Consider the following 25756-nt stretch of genomic DNA (forward strand, 5'->3'; position numbering starts at 1 on the left):
TTTTGAAATGTTTTGAAATAAATGATCTATTTTTACCATTTAAAAAGATGATGATGGTTGATGTTTTAAAGCACTTTGTTGATTAAAATGAGATAAAGGGATAAAAGCAAACTATGATTTGGACTACAAGAGTTCAATTGAATGTCATTATAACAAACAATGATAATATGCTGCCATCTAGTGGTTCACACTTTATTTACACTTATTTAATTAGATTTCTTAGATAATTAGGTCAGACAAATAAAGCCTTAAACATATTAAGCTTAAAGAAACCCCTTTATATATATTGCAACATAATAATGCCTTCATGCAGTAAATGTATAAAGGGGTTTAATGTTTATAATGACATTACAAGCCTTGATTCTTTCTACATTTTTAATCAGTTTTTACTATGCTAAATCATATAAGCCGGCTAATGTAAAGCATTTTGGGGATAAAGGAAACTTTAACTGGCCTTTAAGAGTTTACTTGAATAGATGGTCATTATAACTAACATTGATAATATGCTGCCATCTAGTGGTTTGTATTTTATTTACACTTGTGGTTAATTTTAGTTGGAAACATTGGCCCTCATTTATCAAAAGTGCGTACACCAAATTTCCAGCGTACACCTTGCGTACACCCAAAACCACGGCGACTTTGAGATTTATCAATATGGACGTTGGCGTACGGTACGCTCAAATCCTACGCCAGCTCAGGAGGTGGTGTACGCACATTTTGAGTTAGTGCAGAAATGCGCAAACACTTCCTAACACCCCAAAACGCACTGACAAACTAAAATATATATATTATGACCCACTGAAAAAAACAAAAACATAGTAATTATAAACTTCAGTGTTTATTTTTATGCAACAATGTTCAATGTTTAATTTGTGAGACTTAACCAAAGCATTTGATTTGTATGCATATGTATTCCTTTAGTTGAGAGCCTGTGCGCTTTACCTGATGTTTCAGAGTGAGCATGTGAACGGAGCTTAGCGGGAGCGAAGCGTTAAGCGGTGCGGTAATATTACCATCAAAGCGCCTTTCCGAAAATTCCGCTCCTTCAGCACCGCTCGTTGAACCCAGAACGCCCTTTGATAATTTGCTAGTTCGAGAATCTGTAAAAACGTCTAGCAATAAGTTATGGAATTCAAGCCTTATACATAAATGTAAAGTAAAAATCAAAGTTAAGATTGAGCAGGAAGAAAAAATTGAAAGGGACTGCGGAGAGACTGTAAAGAGTTAGCAAATATTCTTCCTGGAATCTGAAGCGGCACATTGCAAGAAAGCACAAGGATGTGCTACGAAAACATGGTAATGCAATAAAAGGTAAGCTAGTTACGTACCATTCGATGATAAATAAATACAGATGAGGTAAATGCTTGTGTTGAATGGAGCCATAAATCCGATCATGATGACATGCGGACAAAATCATGGCCACGAATTATCTTTTATGCTACATTATGGACACTTATTTTTCTTATTTAGTCTAAAGTATGGCCATAAATTTAGAATTTGTTCCCAATATTCAACAGTTTGTTCCTTGGAATTAATTATTATAATATTTCGCAATTACTATTACAATTATTATTACTTCAAATTATGAATTAGCTTAGTAAAACATGTGGATGTCGTGGAAACAAATTGTTAATTTGAATTATATCCGGAGCTCCGTATCAAACTGGATCTAAGACACAGCTAACAAACAACTGTATGTAAATACAGAACAACACACTACAAAAGTTACTACATCATTTTAAAATATTATTTAAAAAAAATTAACTGAACCATTAAGCAGACATAGAATTTAGATGTAGGCAACAGTAAATAATAATAATAATAATAAATAATTATTCTTCTAAATATCAATTAATAATAAAATAATAATAAGAATATTACAAATTGTCATCCAATTATTAATGTGTCTTTAATCCCACTCTTTAAACTCCCGAATAAAACAATTTTGTTTCTTTTCACTTCCCCGGATTCTCTTCTTTGCCGTCTTTCGTGTGTCAATGGCGTAAAATGAGGGCGTGGGGGAGGAGGAGACTTGAATTTATATGGGCTTGTTATTCTAATGACGATCGTTTTCGGCCGCAGCATTTATGAAGGGCAGATATTGCGTACACCTGAATATCAACGGTACGCACAGTTTCATAAATCAGGCGGTGAGAGGAGTGTAAGCATAATCTTACGCCAACATATACGCCCGTTTCTACGCAAGAATGATAAATGAGGGCCAATATGAGCAAGACAAATGTATTTTCTTAGGGCCCTTCTTTTGGCTTAAAATCTAATACTTGATCATAATTCAAACATAAGCACTATTATGTGCAACATATTAGTAAAGAGATAAAACCTGAAAACAGCTGTCTACTGTAAAAACTGAAAGTTGGATTAACTTTAATTTGTAAAAAAATACTTTAATTAGTAACACTTTAAAAGATTAAGTTTTATTAACTTATTTTTTCACTTTATGTCAAAATGTTAAGGTGAAAACACATTTAAAAAATACTTAAATTGGTAGTTTAAGTGAGAAAATTTAAAGTGAGAAAATTTAAGTTGAAAAAAACTATTTTTAGGAGTTACCAATTGAAGAAGTTAATCCAACTTTCACATTTTACATTGTAAAAATTGTTTTAACTAAATTTTTTTAACTCAAGATTTTCTTTAGTTCATAAAGCAAAAATATTATAGGTGTTTAAATTAGGTGTTTTATGTTTTTGTTTGTTTCGTGTTTTTTTTTTTGTTGAGAAAATTTAAGTTGATAAAACTTTTTAAATGGTACCAATTAAAATATTTTTTTAAGTTATGTCAACTTTTCTCACAATCCAAAACTTAAAATAGTAGGTTGAATTGACTAGCAAAACCAAGCTGTTTTTACTTCATGCTGCATTTTTTTTTACAGTGATGTAGTGTGTTTTGGGCAACATTCCAGTTGGATTTAATAGTGTTTGGTTGGTTCCCATCTTCCAGATAACATTCCACCAACACTGAAAAAAAAAATCCTTTCAATTTACGTAATTTTAATGTGTACATCGGTCCCACATAATCCGATTGTTTAAAACCAAAATAATTTTCCTCATATAATTTTTATGTGTCAGACCAAAACATTTTAATTGTTTTAAGTAGTCTAATATAAATATATTGACTCAAAGTGCTATTTCTCTTTACTATAACACATTTATTTTGTAATGTTTAAGTAATTTTATTATGTAAGAGGACTAGATTTTCATCTGTAATTCCAACATGCTTTTTTAATGCTTATATTATGGGATTATGTAACTCTAAAGCAATTTCATTATGTCTCTGGCACCAGAATAATCACTCATAATTATCCAAATGTTATTTATTTCTTTTTTTAAATACAAAATACATTTGCATTGGCATAAAAAGCAAAGAGTTTTGAACAAATGTTTAGTGATATTTAGGCAAACCAATGCTTTCAGATCATCAATTCATTTAAATCATTACACATTAATTCATTAACAGTCAATAACTATTACAACAATCAGCACATGCAGTACATACATAAAGGGGCAATTTCCCAAACAGGTTGTAGATTAAGCCATGACTAGGCCCTAGTTATTAGGATATTTTTAATAAAATAAAGTTTACAAACAAACCTACCTTACAAAAACAACACTGGAATACATCTTTAGACAAAACAATGGCACTGATATATGTCAAGATATGTCAGTGCAATATGTTTTCAAATTAAGGCATTGCAAAAGTCTGGGACTAGGAAAAGACCCATCTGTAAAACTGACCCAAATGTTTAAAATAGTTACTATCACAGTAGATTTAGAAGTGCTAAAACACAAACACTGCATTCCAAAGAGACATGCAAAAGAGTAAGTACTATTATTTTTTAAATGGATTTACAAACTGGAAAATATCACTCCTTCAGAAAGTCAGAGCTACAGCATTTGTATAAACTGATAATCAAAGATTCAACAAAAACAAAATACAACAACCATTTCCTGAGCAGCTAACTGTTAATGTTTTAATAAGAGAAAACACTTAAAACAGATAAATAAAAAGAACATAAATGAGCAGCACAGTCTTTCTGATCCTTTCACTGAAAGAAACTGTTCGTTAAAGTTACGCTCAATGCAGTTCCATTAAAATCTTTTGGATTTCCTCAAAAATAAAGCGGAGATCAGGATAGCTCAGGTTTAAGGCATACATCAGCTCAAACAACATGGCACAATGTTGCAGCACCTTCATGCCTTCCAGGACTATACAAGGATCCTCTTCTTCAAGAAGCATGTTGTTTGAGAGCACAAATCCCAACATTGGTGTCTTCAAATGACCTCACTGATGCTGACTTCATCCATGCCCTGTACAAAACAGACCAATTTAGTTAAAGAAACAGAAAAAAGTTACTGTTACAATAAAAGTGTCATTGGAAATTAGTACAATGCAAACAAATATAAATGTAAGTATACAGACCCATGTGCATTGCCACAGCATGTTACAATTGGTTACAAATACATGGGTTACAAAGCAAGGCAGCTGCACTGTCCACTGCTCCAGGTGTGTGTGTGTGTGCGCGTTCACTACACTGGAATGAGTTAAATAAAGAGGCCACATTTCAAGTGTGTGCTACCATACCTGACAATCACAGCAAAATTATCTCATTTTCTCACTCTCATGCTGTTACAGACCTGTATAAATGTCTTTGTTCTGATGAACACGAAGGAAGACATTTATTTTGAGGAATGTTTGCAACCAAACTGTTCATGAGCCCCATTCACTTCCATAGTATTATATTTCCCCACTATGGAAGTGAATGGGGCTTATGATTGGTTTGGGTACAAACATTCCTTAAAAAAAATCTTCCTAAGGGCTCAGTCACACCAAAAGCGTTTGCAGGCAGTTGCAGGCGCCTTTTTTGAATGATATTCTATGGGCAGGGCACGTTTGCGCGCTGTTTATGCGCGCTGAGCGCCTTGCAGTTTTCTGCCGCCTGCCGCGCACGCGTTTTTGAAGGAGCGCTGAGAGTGGAGAAGCGCCTGACGTCATTTGCGTCTTCCATTGTCCAATCGAATGAGGGGAGAGGCGGGCCTTATGTTGTGGTGAGTGAAGTTTACAGTTGCTTTGAAGAACCGGACTCCACTCGCTCACTCTCTCCTGTGTGTTTGTGCACCTCTCACCCTCAAACAAGGTCAGAGCAAGCGTCCTCTTTTTAAAGTTTCTGCTAATATGACAGTTAACAGCAAAAGAGCACTCACGCTTCAATATTTGATTGAAAAGACAGCTGACTCGGTGGTTGCTTAGCAATATGAAAAGCTGCGCCGCACTGCTCTTTTTTAAAAAAGGCAGTGCGTCGCGCCTTGCGTTTGCAAGCGTTTAAAGCGCTTTTGGTGTGACTGACCCCTTAGTGTTCATCAGAACAAAGACATTTATACAGGTTTGTAACAACATGATAGGGAGTAAGTGATGAGAATTTTTATTTTTGGGTGAACTACCCCTTTAAATCTTCCCAGGTGTTTTAATGACCCGTGTGCCAAAAGATGTTGTAACTAAAACATACTAAACGTTCTGTACTTCCAACAATGTTTACACATTTTTGGGGCGGTTTCCCGGACATGGATTAGACTAGTCCTAGACTAAAACACTTTTAAGAGCTGTCCAAACTGAAAACAACTTGAACTGACATATCTTAAAATACACCAGTGCCCTTTGCTTTGCCTCAAAATGCACACAGGTAATGTTTTTAGTAAGGCATGTTTGTTAAAACTAGTTATATTTTCTAAGTAAACTAAGGCCTAGTCCTGGATTAAGCTAATCCCTGTCCGGGAAACCGCCCCTTTATGTCTATGAATCTATATTACTTACTTCTGTCATTTGATCATTAATTGTTTGAAGTCTTTTTGCTAGCTGTCATCCTTTCTGATAGAAGAGTTTCGTCAGGTTTTTGGATTGGAGGTCCAGGTGACACAGGAACACAAGACAGTAGTGATTCTTTTAAATTCAGCATTTATCTGAAAACAGATTAACCAACCATTGTATATTTGAGTACTGCGAGTCAAAAAATAATACATGTATATTAGTTACAAAAATAAGATTTTTTTTGATGACTTACCAATGCTTTTGAGTGTGTAGCGTATGAAAGGATGATGGACCTATAAGAGGAAATATTCAGAGGTGAAATCAACACATAACCTCAAATGATGAAGGTCACACATACACATAGCAATAATGAAATAAGTATTATATCTGTCATAGGACGCAATTTTGGACAAAATTAGATCTTAAAACAACAAGGTTCTCTTCTGAAAATGTCAGCTTTAAGGTGTGGCACTATAAAGCAATTTTTTCAGTTAATATACCAGACGTCACGCGAGACATTTAAAAAAGCTTTTTCTAATTGAATCAAGTGTTGCTCGTGCCTCGTGGCGTAGCGAAGTCATGAATAACTGACGCGGGTCTGATAATCTGATTAAGCAGACAGTTTTTTTAATACGCAATGTTATTAATGTAGTCAATTGATATCATCTGGTAAATTACTTACATGGATAACGTTACTCTGGACAGAATAAAAACGTTTGGTTAGCGTTTTATTTGTCCTGAACCGTTTCCATAGAACAGCTGAGTAAAAAGTGCCTCAAAAGTCAACTCAAAGCTGACAGTTTTCAACTCGGATAAAACTACCAAACAAGAAATAACGTTATACAGCTGACATTTTTAAAACGCTGTTTTTCTTTATGAGCCTTACACTTACTGACTGACTGACTGACTGACTGACTGACTGTAACGTTAACTTACTCCACCAACCTCCTCCAAACTAATTTTTACTACGAGTCATTGCAATGGCTACATATTGTAAAAAAACTGTCTATCTAGTGAAGATGTATCACGTATAAAGTGAACATAAATAAATAATAGAACTTACTTTAATAACGTGGTGTCCGTCTGAGAGAGTTCTACTGACTGACTGCTGCTGAGTCTTCATTTTGGCGCCCAAAACAAACGATGTTTATTCTTCTTTTATGGCAGTTGACATCCTTTTCATTGAGCGTTACTGCCCCCTTCTGCTCAGGATGTGCCGTTTTGTTTGCTTACTCAATTTTATTGCTTTAACTATTCAATTCAATCAATTTTAATCAATGTGAGAATAATGTGTTCATTTTACATTCAAACAAAACATTTTCATCCTAATCAATTAAATTATGTTTACACAAGGAATATAAATATTTTGTTTTGCATATACATGTTTATTTTATTTAAATTCAAAGACCCACCAAGTCCATTTTTTTCAGTGAATAGACCATCATAGTTTCCATTCAAATTAATTCAATTCCCATTATAACCATTAAATCCATTTTAATTTCTGTGATTGTTTATTTCAGCAGGTAGGGGTCTACATTGCACACTTCGAGAGAGAGGGAGGGATGGAGGGAGAGGGGAAAAGAGCGAGAGAGAGAGAGAGAGAGAGAGAGAGAGAGAGAACGGTTTTACCCAAAGCATCTTGATCTGCCATCGCAAGGTGAGCGACTGTTTAACTTTTAGTTTTATCTACGAGATTTACGTTTCTCAGCTAATTATGTAATATACCAATCGCACAAGTTTTATATTAGTTTTTTTTTTTTTATTGTCCGTTCATTTAATGACCGTTAGGATTCTGGTTGACTCTGAGGGATTTGTGGTTTCAGTTGTCTTATATTTTTTTAGTGTTTTTGTGTATATTGTATTTGCATGTACTGTGTGTGTGGTTGTACTGCTGGCTCCCTTGGCCAGGACACTCTTGAAAAAGAGATTTTTAATCTCAATGAGTCTTTTTCAGGTTAAATAAAGGTAAAAAAAATGTAAAAACCGTAAACGTAGTTAAAACTCAAGAAAAGTCTCGAGGATGTGGACGCACGCAATGTCGATATTTCTATCAAACTAATTCTGTATCAGGTCGCTTTTTGCGTCACTTATTTGATTTAGTAATTCGAGGGCGTAAGAAAGCTTTTTTTTACTTTCAGTTTTACTTCAGAAAAAACAAGTTCGCGTGCTGTTGGCAACGAACTCATCTTTGCTGTTTTATCGCTTGTGTAAATCACTGCAACTGCAGCAAACATTCCCAGCAAACATGGAACGGACGAGACCGCCTATGCCGAGTCCGTTAGTTTTCAAATACAGTCGAGTCCGAGTCAAGACAAGTAGAGATAGCTGCAGGATGAAGCAATGGGCATGCCATAAGTTCGGAAAGGAATGGTGCGTGCCATGAGGAATGGGGCGTGCCGTAGAGTATGCATTGACGTCACTTTTCCACGTGAACACGCCGGAACTCGCCCTGTTGAGTGGCAAATGATTCAACAAAATGGCTGGTTTTCATAGTGGCTACACTGGCTAGTGGTTCAAACTGACCATTATCAGTTTAAATTGAATTTTGTTGGACTTGATAGCAGATGTGGACAATACTTAGTTACATTAATTATATTTTCCAAGCATCTGTGCTTTATTAGGGTGTTGTTATTGGGGAAAATTTTACTTCACTACAGTCTAAGCATAGAATCATACTGTGTATTCTTTAATATTGCATATTAAAATCAATTTAATACTTAATTACATTAAAATTGTGTATTTTTACTTTTACTTAAGTACGTTAATGTACTTAAATATTAAATGTAAAACAAAAACGTATTATTTATGAAATGTAATAGAGTAAAAGAAAAACACTGATAAGATAAAAATATGTTTAAGTAGAAAGTAAAACGTCTGCTTGATAGTGACCATAGCAACCCACCTGGTCTGTGGACATTGGAATGAACGATCAATTTACTTCTCCTTTCGGTGTTTCTTGGCAGTCTGTCAAACGATAGCTTCGAATTCTTGTTAATCTGTTAGTACAGTCTATCACACAACAGGTTTTTCCCATTTAGACGCATTTTCCCAGTGTTTTCACTGATTTCACACTGTACTCAAATGCTGCCCCTCTGTCTTCTGCCACTCAGTGGGCGTAACCACAGTAATTTTCCCCAAAGGTGACGTTACATGCATACCCTCTATTCTGGCTTCCAAGGATCTTTCCTTGACATTGAGAAACAGCCTTGCCCTGCTTTCCATTTCGTTTTTTTATGACCTTCCCTCCCTAACTTCCCTCAGTCTCGTTCACTCGGAGGTACGTCATTGCTTACGTTGTACGAGTGCCCACTACTGCTAGAACACTTGAAGTGGGTTCAAATGGATCGCTCTAAGCCCTTGATCACATGGAAAGTGGAGACCGCCCCCTAAATCATTTGTACTGAGCGCAAGGTGCTGAAGTGACGTCACAATTGTGCTGCATTGTGGTATATGGAGCTGCCTGAAGTGTACATATGAAGTAAACTCGCTCCCTCGGTCAAAATCAAGGGAGCTAGGGTCTGCCCTACTGAAAAATCCAGCTAAGACCAGCATAAGCTGGTGAGCTGGTTTTAGCTGGTCCCCAGCTTGGTTTTAGCTGGTTTTGCTGGTGTAGGAAGCTGGTTTTGCTGGTGTAGCAAGCTGGTCTAGGTGTGTTTTGGTCGCATTTAAAGCTGGTCTAGCTGAACTTAGCTGGTCATGCTGGAACACCAGCTGGCCCACCAGCATGACCAGCTTTGTCAGGCTGGGAGGACCAGCGTAAACCACCTTAAACCAGCTAAAACCAGCTAAAACCAGCTACCAGCTTATGCTGGTTTTAGCTGGATTTTTCAGTAGGGCATGTCCATATAAACTTCCCTGACCGAACTCTCTGCTCCTCACCAGGGGGCTTCACGGGTGCTGCGAGCAAATCACTCCGCCCAGTAGCAGTGCTTCGCCTTCTGAGAATATAGTTCCCAGTATGTGTACTGTTAAAAGATGGCTGTGTCTCATATGACCTTGTTATTTGTACACGGTGTGACTATACAAACCACAACACATAAAAAGGAAAATGTTTGCATTATTTTGTCAATTATTGGGAGCAGTTTGCTAGCTGGAGCCATTCACTTGCAGTATTTGTGCTAAGTTAAGCTAGCGGGGGCTGCGTCAGACAGAGTTACACGCTGCACGGAGAAGAGAAAGGTATGTATGGACTTATCTAACTATGGGGGATACGGTGAATAAGCTAAATTCCCAAAATCTGGGCATGTTCCTTTAAACCATTTGTAAAATAAATTATTGTTTAAGGTGTATAAATTGTATTCATGTAATTTTATTAGAGGTTTTTAAAAAATGTTATTTATATTTATATTTGTTTTTTTAATATAATTAAATTCATGGTTTATCAAATTTTTATGTATTAAGAGCAATAAACAATGTAGAGAAAATTATTTGTTGATAATTTATGCACAGGCATCAGAATGTAGAGGTTAGGAGAACCTTCTGGGAGCGTTGCCTGCTGGTTGGCCGGGAGGGTTTTCTTAATGTGGGTAGAGCGTTCCCTTTAGGTTCTGGGAACCTACCAAGAACTTTCTGGGAAACTTTTGGGGGTTCCCGGGAACCTAGGGAGAACATTTCTATTTACGTTAAGAAAACTTTCCTGAATAACCAACAGGGAACGTTCTGGGAACCAGAAATTGTTAGCTGGGTTGGTGGTTTTATTTTCAGTAAGTTTCTGCTACATTCATTTCATTTTCTCCTCGGTTGTTTTCCCAATTCATTGTTGTGATAAAATCAACTGTAATGGGGCAATCAAATTTCTCCCAGTGGCGGAGCCAGGGATTTTCATAGAGGTGGCCAGGCACATTACTCTGGGGCGGAACATAAAATGTCATTATGCAAACAAACATGTCAATCATCCAACCTTAAAATCCATTTTAAAATGTCTAAAGGGATATTTATATTTATATTCAGATTGTTTCAGGTATTTTCATGATAATAAAGTATTTTGAATGATTGTGTTTGACGAGTGTTGCTTTTTTAAATTCACATTATAAACGACTCAAACTCACAGTGATTTTAGATTGATAAGGACTTCCTAATGACCACAGAGCCATATACATGCACAAGCTGTGCATGAAACACAGAATCTGAGCCTTGCGATTCAGAATTGATTTTAGGCAGATCTTTTTAATGGGGAACGCAATATATCGTCACAGCCCTACTGTCTATAAAATATAAGAGATTTTCTAAATTAACTGAAAATGTGTTTGTCTGAAAAAGGATGGACATATGCATCTCGGATGGCTTCGGGGTGAGTAAATCATGGATTTAATATCATTTTTGGCCGAACTATCCTTTTAAAAAGTGAAGCCGCTGGCTCTTCGATCACCCCCTGGTGGCTGGCTGCAGTACAAGTCATAAACCTCGCCGTCTCCATCCCAACGAACGAGACTCAGCTCTAAATAAAAAATTGTATTAAACTTCCAATAAAATTTTCCAAGAGATTGTCCTTTATGGTAGTTGTTATCACGGTGATACAGTATGTTCAATTGTTCATTTTTGTGAGCTAGTAATTTCATGCTATAGAAAAGGCGTCTCGTTATGAGTGGCGTGGTTGAGTTGGGCATGCAAGCGTTTGGGTGGAGTTTGATACCGTGGCTCCGCCTCTGGCTTCACGAACGACTCCTTGTGCATGCCCTGGCTCCAAACTGATGTTTTTACGTAACATGGCAGCGCCCATGGTCGGACAATTTTTGGGTTCAATTCATTACAATAGAAGGAAGCGACATCGCGTCATCTATCTTTTTTTGCAGCCTATGGCTCAAACACTCGAAGTTGATCGAGGGACCGAGGCTGCAATGTAACCCCTTCATCTCCCACTTTTTACGAAAGGTGAAAACCTGTGCTGTTTTTGAAACTCTTGCAATGCATCAGTGCAGGTGAGTGTCACAAAAGTTTAACAGTCCAAACATGATCGTAGACATGATCGAGTTTCTTTAGTGTTTGAAAAGTTATTTTCGTGTATTAAAAATTATTATGACATTATGACGGGGGGGGGGGGGACAGTGGAGTGGCCGTGATTATGTCCATGGTGCCAGTGGCCAACCCTGGCCACCCATTGGCTCCGCCCCTGCCTGCCTTGTAATTAGATTCAAGGTTGTGAAAAAGTATCAATATGCGCTACCACTACACCATTAGAATGTGTTTTTAGCACTGATCGAAACATTACAACCCCAAAAAGGTTCTTCACTTGTTGTTTCATGGATGGAAGTGCTACAATAAACACGTACATAGGCGCTGATCCCGAAGTGGCCAAGCAAATATGCTCAACTTACTTCACATTTCACATCTAAAACCACCCGGGTACACGTGGCCGCGCTGCTTTCCTGCTCTTTAAAGCGTTTGGGCCCTCCAGAGCAGACATGGGACTTGTGGCTTGGTGACTTGGACTCGAGTCGACTTGAGTCGCTATTTTTGTGACTTGACTTGACAAAAAATAAAATACTTGAGACTTGACTCGGACTTGAAAGTTAAAGATTTGGGACTTGACTTGACTTGAGACACGATGACTTGAATGACTTGAGTGTTAATCACATCATGTTTTCAGTTAAAATATCTAAACTATTTAAAAAAAATAAAGTTGACCCAGCTGGAGCGCAGGCACACTATCATCAGTCATGCCCTCTCGTACCTTACGAACACCACGCCCACTTAGAACAGATATCAACATGTCAGCCGAAAGGGGTAGCGAGGGTCATCGCTGTCGGCTTCAGCAAGATGGCAAAAGACGAACAGTGCGTTGCAAGACATGCAACGTTAAAATCACGGGCAGCCACAACCTCCAATCGCGTCCGTCATTTGAAGAGCCATTCTGCCCAGTAAGTGCTTGTCAATTTGTTAATATCTGGTTAGTTGGTAGTTAGCTAATGTAATAAAAGCTAAAGTAGCCATTTCCCTTAATCTGAGCAGGACGAGACTTGGCTACTTTTTCTATGTTTGCCACCTGAACACACACACACACACAGAGAAAAATCACTGGATTCTACAATGTTAAGAGCGGTTCACATATTGCGTCTTTTGCGCCCTCAAGTTCGTTATTTCAAATATAAGCGCGCGAACGGAAGAGATTACAATTTTGTTTGATTCCATGATGTATTTTACTGAAAATTAGTATTTCTTTATATCTTTATATTCTATATATCTTTATTAAGATCAGATTCTGCAGGTAAAATTACAATAATAAGGTGACTTGACATGGACTTGACTTGACCTACTAAAGGACTTGACTTGACTTGACATAGCCAGTGACTCGACTTGACTTGACTTGACTTGCCCAAGAAAAAAATACTTGGGACTTACTTGAGACTTGAAAGTTTAGACTTGAGACTTACTTGAGACTTGCACATGTGTGACTTGGTCCCATCTCTGCTCCAGAGTGTCTGATGTTGCTAAGTAACTTAAGCATTGCTTGACATAATGGTCATATAACGATAGATGGGTCCGTTTCGGTTCTCAGTTTTTTTCTCGATTTCTCAGTTTTGCAAAGGTCAGCCTTAAGAAATGTGTGACAGCTTTTGTTATAATTAACTGAACCAAGTTATTCCCCACACACATACACTGTGGATGAACATGAACAATAATGTCAGAGTTGATATCGATGCCGATTGTGCAATACAGCTGATGGAGTCATCATAACGCATTTCTTCATTTGCATGTTAACATGCACGCTTCAGCACTATAATTTGCATTTGAACATTTATATTGATGCATATTATTACTATTTCTCTGCATGATGGGTTTTGAGAAAGGTGTGCTACATTGCTAAGCATTCAACAATTTGTTCTGTCTCTTTTATAGATGGCGTGGAGAGCCTTAGCCGCATTGATCATGCTGTTGTGTATTGGCTCATCTTGCTGCGATGATACTTGGAAACAGTACTCCTCTGATTACATCATCAACAATGTCGTTCAGGACCCTAACACCGGCCGAATCTACCTGGGTGCCGTAAATGCCATCTACCAGCTGAACTCTGACTTGGATCTCGAGAGCAAGGCTGTGACTGGCCCTAAGAACGACAACCCGCATTGCTCTCCTCCAATAACCGCGCAGTGCACAGATGCTAAGCCAACAAACAACATTAACAAGCTCTTGTTGGTCAACTCTCCAAATGGCACCTTGGTTGTGTGCGGTAGCGTGTTTAGAGGCATCTGCTCTCTGGTGGACCTGAACAGCGTGGAGAAGTCGGTGTACTACAGCGACACCAAAGGAAAGAAAACGTATGTGGCCAGCACAGAAGAGACTGTCGCTGTGGTTGGGGTTATTTCTTATTTCATAGACACTAACACTAACACTAATCTGAGCGTGTTTCTGGTGGGGAAGGGCTACGGTGACTCGGACAGCTCGAAGCTTGTCAGCACTCGCTTGTTGCAGGAGCATGGCGACATGGACATATTTGAGAACATGGTGGAGGCATCCACTGTGCAGGCCAGCCCTTTCGCTCAGCGTTACGTCCATGACTTCCGCCACGCTTTCAAGGATAACGGCTACATCTACTTCCTGTTCTCACGGACCCCGGGCACCAGCGACAGCAGGAATATCACGTTTGTGGCACGCCTGTGTGAGGACGACCATCAGTATTATTCCTACACAGAGCTTCAACTCAACTGCTCCATCAATAATGGTGGACAGGAAAACACATTCAACAAAGTCCAAGCGGCATATCTGGCCACCCCTGGAGCGGTTTTGGCTAAGGATATTAAACTTTCAGAATCAAACGATAAGGTTTTGTTTGTTGTGTTAAGCGCTGATGAGGACAGCAGCCGTTCGGCATTGTGCATGTACCCGCTCAGCGCCATCAACGCAAGGCTCAAGGAAGTGATCGAGTCCTGCTACATAGGAGAAGCTGGGGAGGATGGGAAACCAAAGACGGTTTATTCACCATACGTCTCTAAACCAGAGGCCATCTGTAATATCAAAAGAACGGTGAGTTGGATTTTTCATCTCTTGTTTTTATGCGGTCCTATAATTCTGGCTTCACTTGTTATCTGCTGCTTCGAAAAATGAATTTTCATACTCTGTTGCATGGTTTGTGTTTTGGCTATGCAGCAAGACATGGTGCAGAATTATAAATGCGGAGCAGAGTTCCTTCCTACACCACTAGCCAGTAAACCAGAATACGCCTTGACTGTCAAACCCATCTACACCAGAAAAGAGATGCTGACGGCTGTGGCTGTGGCGGTAGAGAACGATCACACAGTGGCCTTTTTGGGAACCAGTGGGGGAGATGTATTAAAGGTGAGAACTTATCATTTAGTATTATGATTAATATGCATTTAGACACATGAGCTTATTTTAGTTTTGACAGCCAGTCAGAAGCAAAATCCAAATTGGATGTCATTTTTATATGGCAATCATGCAATTAAATAACTTGCAGGTAACAAAGGCTTTTAATAAATTACAATCTACTGGTGTTGATACCACAGCCCTTGAGTTTTGACCCTTGCTGTGGTGTGGCTTAATTATTTAAACATCAGGGGCAGGTTGCACCAGCTGGACATTGGGTGTCTGGCTTGGGTACGTCCGGCTTTGTGAAAAATATTAACACCTGTCGCACCATCTGAAACTGGGACAGGGTGCAGCTACTCTCAACATAGATGATGCGTGTCGCCACATATGCGTTTAACCGCTGTGATAGTTGAGACGTCATGCATGCTAATAGGGGTGGGCACAAGTAATTAATTGATCAAGTCATCGACTGATCAATCACGAAAACGATAAACCTGTGAGTTTATTTATTTTTTATACATTTTTTGGTTATGGCAGCATTTGGATATCTGGTTAGCGTTACAAGCGCCTGTGGTAGTAAAGACTAGGTGCGTGTTTGATGTCAACGTAAGCTGCGCAGACTGGGGTATGACATCAGTACCATGCATGATTTAAAAGCGTCCTATGCGCACTCGTGCCACAACGGCGGTAATATTACTTAGAGTGCGTCATATAGAAGTTGGTTCAGTTTGTGTTTATTAACCCTTTAGTTTCACTTTATCACACAGCTATTCCTGCTAGAAGTTTCTTTTCAATTTTTTTACAATTTAGTATGTGTTCATTTTCCTGTCATAGTTTTTTCAAAATTAAGTTTTAATTGAGTTTTTTTTTATTTAAAAAAAAATATATTTACAATGACGTGTATACTGACACCCATTTGAATGCTTCGCCCCCAGTTAATTGAGTACTCCTTTTTCAGACCTTGGACTAATCGAAATGAAAAAATTACACATGCACATTCCTACGCGCTACTATACTTACAAACTTAAACTTAAATTTACTGCCTCCAGCTAATAGATGAGAAATGAGAGCTGTTCATCCTCTCCCTCAAGATGCATGCATTAGTGTAGACCCATATCATCAAATAGGGGTGTGCATTGGCACTGCCTTCACAATTCGATTCAATTATGATTCACCAGGTAACGATTCAATTCAATTCGATTCTACGATGCATTGCGATGCATCAGAATTCTACTGTACACAAGGCAAAATTTTAATCAGTACACCAACGCTTTTACGCCCGCGGCTGGCGCATGTTTTCAATTGTTTTCAATGGAAGCTCAGTGTTTTTCAAAAAAGCCAGTAGCTAGCGTTTTTTTTCCATGCTGAAAACCGCCGCTCCGCGGTGACAATGTCACTCACTGGTGGTGTGCACACACACTAACTGAATACCGAGTTTTAATTAAAATCAAATCAAACAAACGCTTTTAATAAGTACTCTGTCTTTGTAAATATCTAAGTACGTATGATAATTTCTTGGTGTGATCTCTGATCGCTCTTTTACGCCTTGCATCACCTGTGCATTAGACCCACACAAGTGAAGTGAAGGCTTTATATTTTATGTCTACCGTTGACAACATGTTAGATTTAGTCTCAGGCGTACGCTACACCTAAATGGTGCAAAAGGTTTAAATTCTGTATTTAAAGGGTATTTTGTGTCTTATAACCGAGTTTATGTCCAGGTGGTGCAACTGGTCCCAGGGCTGCTAGTCAAACCCCCAAAATGCCTTTTGAACATCTTAACCCTTGAATTTGCCAAATTGAATGAATGTACTGTAAATGACGCCTATGCTCTACTTTCATTCTGCAGGTGCATCTGCAGTACCCTTCCAGCCCTCCCTTCTATAACAGGATTTCGGGAGAACACGCAGATAGTGGGGTGAACAAAAACCTGTTTTTTGATTCAAGTTTTGATCATCTGTACATGACCACTGGCAAAAAGGTTCGTACACGTTTTATACTCAACACGTCTTTTCACTGGTCTAACCGTCCTTAAAGCAAAACTCCAGCCAAATATCAAAGTTACTCCATGATTAACTCACCCTCAAGCAATGTGAGATACATATGACCATCCTCTTTCAAACACATTTAGAGTTATTTTGTTCTTGCTTTTCTAAGCTTTATAATGGTAGAAAACAGGGTTCAGAGAACAACTTCTCATTTTAAAGCCCAATAAAGTGCATTCATCCTTCACAGAGGTAATCCACATGGCTCCAAGGGGTTAATAAAGGTCTTCTGGGGGTAACTGATGCGATATTGTAAGAAAATTATCCCTATTTTAAACCAGTGGTCTCCAAACGTCTTGTGAGCGAGGGCTACCACAATTGGTAAAACAACTGGAGGGCTACTTTTTAAAAATAGTCTAATCAGAACTTTTTTATTTTACTTGTTGATTTTATTTTATTTTACTTATTGCTTTTATTTTATTTTACTTGTTGATATGTTTTATCATTGCTTAAAATGTTAGCATACATAAAAGAAGCCAAGCAAAATATATGTAATAAATAAATATTAAAATTGAGACTATCAATTGAATGTGTTTTGGCAGGCAACTCACACTCTCCGTGTGGGCAACCTGGAGCCCTAGAGCACCGTGTTGGAGACCACTTTTTAAAACTTTATAAACTATGGGCCAGATTTACTAACAGCTTGCACCAGTGCAAATTTTGTCATTAGATAACAACCGTCGGGATTTCTAGTTATTTTTGAGTAACTGCATGAATTCAAGATGGCGTTGTTACAAGATGCTAGTAATTACAGTTTATAACATTTGAAATATGGATATTTTGCTTATAAAAATCACATCGATCAGCCACAAAAGACCTTTAAACCCCAAAAAAGTGCGTTCATCCCTCATAGAGGTAATTCACCCGATCCAATGGGTTATAAAGTTAAAAGATAATCCCTGTTTTCTACCATTATAAAGCTTAGAAAAGCAAGAACATTTACTAAAATAACTCTGTAATTAACTGAAAGATAATGGACGTATCTCGGATTGTTGAGGGTAAGTAAATAATAGGGTAGATTTGATATTTGGCTGGAGTAAGCTGAAGCTCTTAAAAATACTGGGTTATTTTCAACCCAACTTTGCGTCAATAAGGGTGAACCCAACTGTTGGGTTAAAGTATCCCAGAAAATTTTTTCACCCAATAATGAAATAATTAAAACCACCCAGCATTTTGGGATGAAACAACCCAGCATAGGTTAAAGGCGGAGTCCAGGTTAAAGGCGGAGTCCACGATGTTTGAAAAACGGTTTGGAGAAGGAGACGGGCCGACTACCAAAACACACTTATAGCCAATCAAATCAAATCTAAGGCCGGCTTGCGTATGTGTGGGGCGGGTCTATCAACATAAGGTCCAGATTCTATTGGGGTAGGGGCGTGTTTGTTTAGGTGATTTCAAATATCAACAGTGGCTTTCAAACATCATGGACTCCGCCTTTAAATTACAACCCAACAGGTTGGGTTCTTCTCTTTTTGACCCAACGGTTGAAAAGAGTGTACTGTTGGTAAGCTTTTTGTAAATTTCTAAATGTACTTCCCTAGTTTATTGACCTTTGGTTGTCAACAGTCTTTCCTATTCTGTATGCACCTTCAGTCAGGGGCATCTACTGTTTTGAATCTTAAACTAAATGTGTTATATTGTGTTTTGTAGATCACGAAAGTGCCGGTGCAGGCTTGTGAACAGAAGAAAGATTGTCAATCATGCGTGTCCCAGCGTGACCCGTACTGCGGCTGGTGTGTGTTGGAGGGTCGGTGAGTCTGTCGAAACTCTTTTGACTAAAGTTCAACACCATTTGGCCAAGTCAAACAAACTAAGCATCAAAAATCACTCATGGGGGTTCTGATAGCTTATTTCCACTGGTAGCGGCAAGTAACCATGTGACTTTCATTTGACATGGGAACTTCATTATAAATTCAAGTTTGATGGTGTTATATTGTAATATACAGCATTATTTAGGTCTGTATTATAGCTAAATATATTCTGTTGACCTTGGGCTCGGATCGGTATGTTTGATGCATGCACTTTACATGGTACACTATAGTATTTATTATTATATAGATATCGGTGTGCAGTCCAGTTAAAGCAGGTTTAAGAGAATGTATGCAGTGAGGCTTATTTGTTTTTCTTTCATTTCCCACAGATGCACCAGGAAGAAAGACTGTAGCAGAGGAACGGAAAGGAACGCATGGCTGTGGAGTCCGAAGCAAAAGTGTGTGACCGTTGAGGCCTTTGATCCCCCCAACATCAGCCGCAAGAAAACAGATGGCACAGAGGTACCAGAACACAAACACACACATACTGTACACTATGTGATGCTTTCTGCAGTTATTTCAAGTCCTAACCTCTTGCGTGTGTGCATCGACTCCTTTTCCTACCCCTTCTCTGTTTGCTCATGGTGCTAGCGACATCATGTGGCTGGCAGTAGGTACATTTTCATTTAGACAGACCTGTCAATCAATTTTGAATGCACATTTTAGTGGTTACCTTAGTGTCGTCATCAGACAACTAATGAAAATAAATGGAGCAGCGGGCCAAATTGGTTATGAGGCCACCGAGGTTTCTTACTGTCTGACTGGTTAGTGCGTGTTGCACACACATTGGTGTCGTTTTCTTGCGAGTCCAGTTGGGTAAAAAAAATTGCTGGATCGGGTTGGACTCGGATCTAATTTTCTCCGATTTGTCTTGGGTCGAGTCCTTCTTTTAAAAAATGATTCGGGTCATTTAAGGTCAGGTACATTTGTTTGGACCCGCAAAGACCTCTAAATCAAAGTGTGGGAAGGGAACCCTAATATTCTAACACATTTGTACCTTTTACGGTTTCCTAAATCTAATTTTTTTAAACTTTTATTAAACAGGTATATATATACGTTCCCTCCCTCCCAAGCATCTCTGGTCCAGATACACTGCAGTGTGTGTTTGGTGATTTCATAAGCCCAGCAACTATGGAGGGAAGTAATGTCAGCTGCGCTCTCCCGACCTCTGATTCAATATCACCCACACCTGACATGCAAGGTAAGAGCGAATGTCTTCCTCTGTTTGTCTTTTAGCTTTCATAATCACATCCTGTCAAACTGCCCTCTCGCTGTTTCTGGGGTCCCTGAACAAACAGATGGTGTTGTCTCACAGCTGATGTCTCCCATAAATAATTTGGTGCTGCTTTTTGTTTGTAATTTGTTACATTTGTGATTTTTTATTTGGAGTCCGATCAGCTGTAACACTTTTATATGCTTTTATTTTTCCATGTTGTATATTACTGGTATTTAAACTCATGACCTTATTGTTACAGGTACCATGCCCTATAATTGGAGTTCTCATTGGCTGAATTACTAAATACTGTGCTTAATTCAATCTGTAAACTGTGATTTCCTTTCCCGTGCGTAGATTTTGTGGCAGTGCCGGTGAAAATTAAGATGAATAGCCAAATCGAAGTGGCCTCCAGTGCGTTTAACTTCTACGACTGTGCAGCTGTGGTTAAGAGTGCAAAGAATACACCGTGAGTATCAGCAAAGTCTCATTCTCCCCTATTCGTAGTAATAGCAGTGCCTAATCTTGTTATCCAGTATCTTTGGTATCAGGTCCTCCCAACCAACAGGTGGTGCTCTTTTAAACACAAATGCGTTCTGATATGCACTCCACCATGGATGTTGTATTAAAGGACAAGTTCGGTATTTTACACTTAAAGCCCTGTTGTCAGATTGTTTATGATGAAATAGAACAGTTTTGACTGAAATTTCAACATATGCGGCTGCCCCGAGAATTTTCGCGTGTTTGTGTTTCACCTCCCACATTTACAATGGGTTTAATGGTGCACTGGAACACAAAAATCGCTGCAAAATACGCATTCCAACAGGTTTTATCATAGTTTTTGCCAACTCCATTGACTTGTATTAGATGTGCTGTGAGGTACGGCATTACTCCGCGCCGGGAACTTTGTTTCTATTCTTGCAATTGGCAATGGCGGATTAGCGCCACCACATGGGCTGGAGTGTATATTATTCAAGCTCTAAGCGGAAGAATGTACGGGTGTGAGGCGTTTGGAAAAATAGGTCCACAAGTTAACAACGAATGCTAAAACAGCTGTTGGAGGGCATCTTTTGACGCGATTTTTGTGTGAGCATGTCATTGAATACCCCTGACCACTCGGTGGGTGTCACGTCTTTGTGGACGAAGGTTTGGTGCATTTTGGAGGGGATTGTTCCAGTGCACCATTGGACCCATTGTGGGGGTGGGAGCTGAAACGCAAACAAGCGAAAATTCTCGGGGCAGCCGCATATGTCGAAAATTCAGTCAAAACCGTCCTATTTTACCATAAACAATCTGAAAACAGGGCTTTAAGTGTAAAATACCGAACTTGTCCTTTAAGAACTACAGTGCTGTTCCTTATAACTGACTTACTAACTAATCCATGTCCTTTTAATCTTTCCCACTGTTGGGGGTAACGCATTACAAGTAACGTGCATTACGTAATAATATTACTTTTCTGAAGAAACTAGTAAAGTAACGCATTACTTTTTAAATGTACACACAAATATTTGACTTTTTCAAAAAAGTAATGCAAGTTACTTTTTTAGTTTAATTAATTCGATTGAAATAAAATTATGTACTTAATTAAACTAAACGTAGGCACATTATGCACTCTATGCGTACACGCCTGTGTGGGAACAGTTTGAGTCAGAAACTGAGATGGCAGGCCAGAGCTCGACATTTTTCTGATGAAATATGCAATTTCTGAATGCAGAACTTTTTAGTCATAAAAAACACCTACAAGGCCTCAAAGAGATCTAGCCTCAGACAAGAAAAAGTAACACAGAAGTAACTAAAATATTATGTAAGCATTACTTTCCATGAAAAGTAACTAAGTAACACAATTAGTTACTTTTTTGGAGTAACTTAAAGGTATAGCGAAAGATTTTCGTTTTCCGGGTGGATCACCGATATTATTGGTCATCCCAGATGTCAATCATTCTGATGATATGTTGACGTATAACCGTCGTACGTGCTTGTCCCTAGGTTCGCTTTCTGCACATGCGCACTTTCACGTGAATGTGTGTTGTGCTACGGTTTCAACCATTCATTGAAGCTCGCGTTCTCGCTGTGTTTTTTTTTTTAAATGTCTGAGGGTCGCAAGAGAAAAAGTGTCTACAAATTGTATGACAAGAAGAGAAAGGACTATAAAGAAAGAAACAAGACCAGGGTGTTTATGGGAGACTATTTCACACGCTGGCCGCTGGCGTGAGCTAATAGGACAGGTTGGGCTTCCCACGCGAAGTTTCTACTGGAAAGGTACATTTTGTCATGCTATTTGGAAAAAACATTTAAAATCACTGCTAGTAAAAGTTGATGTAAGCTATGATTAGCGATGCTATCCCTGGCACAAGTCATGAACCGCACAGACACGGTAAACATGCCGACAGCAACTTGTAAACAGAGCGAAGAGAAGAACTACTCTCCTGCATGCTCTCTCTCTGTCTCGTGCACGCGTTTAACAGGTGTTCCCTCTCGGGAGAAGGTAGAGTGTGGCGGCGCGTGTGAATTTTTAAAAAAATGTGGAGGGGCGGTTCTTTTAAATAATTTGGGGAAATCTTCCGCTATACCTTTAATATTGTAATGAATTACTTTTAAAAGTAACTTTCCCCAACACTGATCTTTCCTTCTGATTGGTCGACTGTTTGTTTTGCAGTTGCATAGCTTGTGTAACCAGTCAGTGGGGCTGCCAATGGAACATTCAGGAACACTCATGTAGTGATAAAAATGATGCTGCTGAGGGATCCCATATCATCAAACATCTGGAGGTAAGAACGATCTTGACATACAACATTGACATTGATCGTTTTTGCATCTGAACGCTTTATTCGATGTTTTTTTGTTCTTGCAGGTCAGTATGTGTCCGCAGTTTGAGCTCCCAGATCCTCTTCTCATTCCCGTTGGCTATAAAACCCCCATCAAATTTCAGGGCAAAAACCTGGATTTTTATTCGGTAAAGTGCTTATATTTCGCACCTCACATGTGTAGACGTTGCATTTCCTAAATGTTCTGTAGTTAATATTCTTTATTAATTTCTCTTGATCTCAGGGCAAAACCTTACAGATCGGCACTGAGCTCATGAAACAGGTGGGAGAGGTGATAATGGAGGCTGACGGTTCAAAGTACAGTTTTGAAGGGCATGCCGTGAGTACTCTCCAATCATTTACCCTTTGTTTTATGCCTCTTTCTTCATTCAAACATTGATTTGTTTTTGGCACTTTGAGCTCCAGCCAATATGACATTGACGGCTTTTGAAGTGCACATGTGTAGGGTGTGTGTGGGTGTAGTAAACAAAACGGCGATCTGGTTTCGAAAAGACATCATGTTGGCAGGGGAGAATTAGAGCACAGGCAAACAGTTGTTGCAGATGCTGTGATGTGCTCGTATAATGAGACTTTCTGCTGTTTTTGTGACAGTTTGACTACGACAAAGAGCCAGAGGTGAATGTGACGTTTTACGTAAAGGATAAAGACACAGAGAGGATGATTGACAGCACCCTTAGAGGTATACTTCTGTTCATTATTGTACATAAGAGGTGCACAAAATCCAGCACTGGTGAAATGGCTTTGAAACCGTAGCTTGCCAAGCTTTTGCAAAATCTGAGAAAATTTATTTGGCACTCAAACAAAGAATGCATTTAAAGGTCCCATGTTATCAAAATGAGATTTTTGTGGCTTTCAGCCCATGTTTATAATGGATGCTATTTTTATGTTGTTTATAACAGAGGCTACTGGTCAAGGTTTTTTTTTAGAAGATCCTGACTTGTTCTACTGTAAACACACACATATAATTAATATAATTTATTACACGGCACTCTAAGATACTTTATTCTGATTGGCCAGTCTTGACATTACAAGGTATAACATTCCAAGATAACAACCGCTCAAAACTAATAACAAGGTAATCCGGATTCTGCAAATAATCCTATTTAATATTATACAAAAAAACTAAAGAAAACAGGTTTTCCTTGCATAAGGTCTGTATTCGTTAAAAATATTTAATATTTAATGTTCCTTACTTATGATGTAAATAGCTGTGTAATAAGTGGGATAATGTACAGGCAACCGGTTGTTATTGCGAAATAAGCCCATGATCACACTGTCTGAGCTTATTTTTATGATAACAACCTGATGCTATAGATTATTCCTTACTTAATTCATATATTAATTTTCTGTGAATTTTTTTAAATGAATCTACTTATATCATTTCATAATCTGGCTGTAGCTTGTACTTGCTTAGACACTAAACTATGGGACTTGTTCTGCACTGCAAAAAATGACTTTCTTACTTAGTATTTTTGTCTTGTTTTCAGTAAATATCTAAAAATTCTTAAATCAAGATGTATTTTCCGGATGGGCAAAATGACCTAAGAAAATAATACTAGTTTTTAGACAAAAATATACAATTTAAGTGAATTTGTGCTATAACAAGTAAAAATATCTGCCAATTGGGTGAGAAATTTTTACTTGAATTAAGTGTTTAAGAGAAAAAGAAATCTTATTTCACAATTTTTTTTCTCACCCCATTGGCAGATAATTTTGCTTGTTTTAAGGACAATTTCACCTAAATTATATATCATTTGCCTTAAAACTAGACTTATTTACTTGGGTCATTTTGCTCATCAAGAAAAAGCATCTTAATTTAAGAATTTTTAGATATTTCTACTGAAAACAAGACAAAAATACTAAGTATGAAAGTCATTTTTTGTTGACTGTTTGACTGACAATTGGTTGTTTTGTCTCTTATTTGTAAGTCGCTTTGGTTAAAAGCATCTGCTAAATGAATGGAAGTAAATGTAATGTAAATCTTGCACACAGGTGCGTATCCAAATCCTCTGTAGAATGACACATTACATACACTGTTAAGAAAAAAACTTGGTTCAACTTAAAAAAGTTGGTTCAAGTTATCTCATCAATTAAGAGAAAACATTTACCTGCTAATAACGTTTTCCGAGTTTTGACGGTAATTTGTAATTCCGCTATTATCCACTAGATTACCCAATTTATAAAAAACGAAAGCAAAACTAATTTTGAACTCCGTGTATGTTTTGATCATCGTTCTGAATCTGATCTCTAACAGAAATGCTATTATTTTAGCTTTTTAGTCCAAATATTAATTAATCTTAAAAAGTTATCTCATCTTTTTTGAGTTAAAGTGACACCATGTAATTTTTCAACCTTCATAATACATTTTCAAGACCCTTGTGATAGTACATCGACTTTAAATAGGTTGAATGACATGTCTACCATAGCCTGACGGGGTCTGTATCACTTTTACTCGTATTTTAAAACTTAGGGTTTGTGGTAGTAACCAGAGCACAAAAAAAACTACAAAATTCGACTGCTTTACGGCATACGTCACTTCCTCCACACAATTTGTTTTTAACGTGAATTTTGCTGGAGGCTACTTAAAGGGACACCATGAAACTTTTGGCCACTAGGGGGTGCTAGACACGTATTTTTCACTTCTAGCGCCCCTAGAGCCCACAAGCGCCGCAGCACTGTCGCAAAGGAAAGGAACTGGCCAACCTTAAAACTAAACTAAAAACTAAACATTTAAAATGCTAAACGATCAACATTTTGAGACAACAGGGAGAAACGCAG

At 38.2% G+C, this 25756-nt stretch overlaps 1 long non-coding RNA gene and 1 pseudogene across 1 annotated transcript; one reads left to right on the forward strand and one right to left on the reverse strand.

Moving 5' to 3' along the window:
- Positions 1–3971: 3971 nt before the first annotated feature.
- On the reverse strand, positions 3972–7256 carry LOC129419016 (uncharacterized). The gene is made up of 4 exons (XR_012370040.1): positions 6884–7256; positions 6074–6113; positions 5827–5972; positions 3972–4325 (listed from the first exon to the last, which is right to left on the reverse strand). It is a non-coding gene; the product is annotated as an uncharacterized lncRNA (long non-coding RNA).
- Positions 7257–7341: 85 nt separating this feature from the next.
- The window catches only part of LOC129432031 (plexin-B2-like), a 56201-nt pseudogene continuing 37786 nt past the window's right edge, over positions 7342–25756 (forward strand).

Source organism: Misgurnus anguillicaudatus, chromosome 1 (assembly GCF_027580225.2).
Source record: "Misgurnus anguillicaudatus chromosome 1, ASM2758022v2, whole genome shotgun sequence".
Classification (NCBI taxonomy): domain Eukaryota; kingdom Metazoa; phylum Chordata; class Actinopteri; order Cypriniformes; family Cobitidae; genus Misgurnus; species Misgurnus anguillicaudatus.